Consider the following 933-nt stretch of genomic DNA (forward strand, 5'->3'; position numbering starts at 1 on the left):
AACCATAACCTAAATCAGCCATGGCTTTGAAATGGTTTACAATTTGGGCCTCTTCAAACTCATCAAACAATGGGACCTTCTCCATTACAACTGTTTCTGGGTCAACTTTCCCCAAAAGCCTGTCCCTGAGTGTGTTTTCTGGCACCATATAAGTCCTGGATGCTCTGAGAACGGACATTCCATCATCTTTCACTGCTTTGAAAGCATTTATCAAAGAAGATGGTGAATAAAGTCGATATTTTTTCCTTATAGGCTGTGGGTGTTTCTAAAATAAACAAAAAAAATGGTGTTACAGGTGTGAGTTTCAAAAACCATATATTTTGAGATGCTTGACCTTACTATACAATTTCAGTCACGTGACTTTCATTCATGGACGTAAACACTTGCAGCCGACATGTAAAAAAAGTCAAAAAAAGTTTGTGATAACCAAAGAAAATATTGTATATCCATGGTAATATAAATGGGTATAACAAAAATGTTAAATTTTGGTACATCTACGAAGACCTAGTGATAAATACCTGTTTAAATCTCATGTTTTCATTTTTGGCAGCAAATACGATCGAGTACACTTTGTAGTAAATGTGACGTCACTAAAATCACCGACCCGTGACCTCTCGCGAGATTTCGAATCAAAACACAAATGGCCGCGAATCAACATACATCGCGATTTAGATACATCGAGGATATCTGCACTGAATCGGTATGACTGATACAGGGCAGCGACAACTGTGTAGCTGACCAGCATAAAAAAGTGACTGGCGATATGCGCTAATTACGCTGTGGGCGCCGCCATCTTGGAAACCTTTCACGGTAGACTGCGTATAAATCGCAAAGTTTTCTGCACACGGCACTGATAAGCATGTGTACTCGTTCAACTGCCCTTTAAACTTAGTATCACCCACGGGATAACACCATTGGTGTACGTCTTCGTGC

The sequence above is a fragment of the Dreissena polymorpha genome, chromosome 1 (assembly GCF_020536995.1).
Source record: "Dreissena polymorpha isolate Duluth1 chromosome 1, UMN_Dpol_1.0, whole genome shotgun sequence".
NCBI lineage: Eukaryota > Metazoa > Mollusca > Bivalvia > Myida > Dreissenidae > Dreissena > Dreissena polymorpha.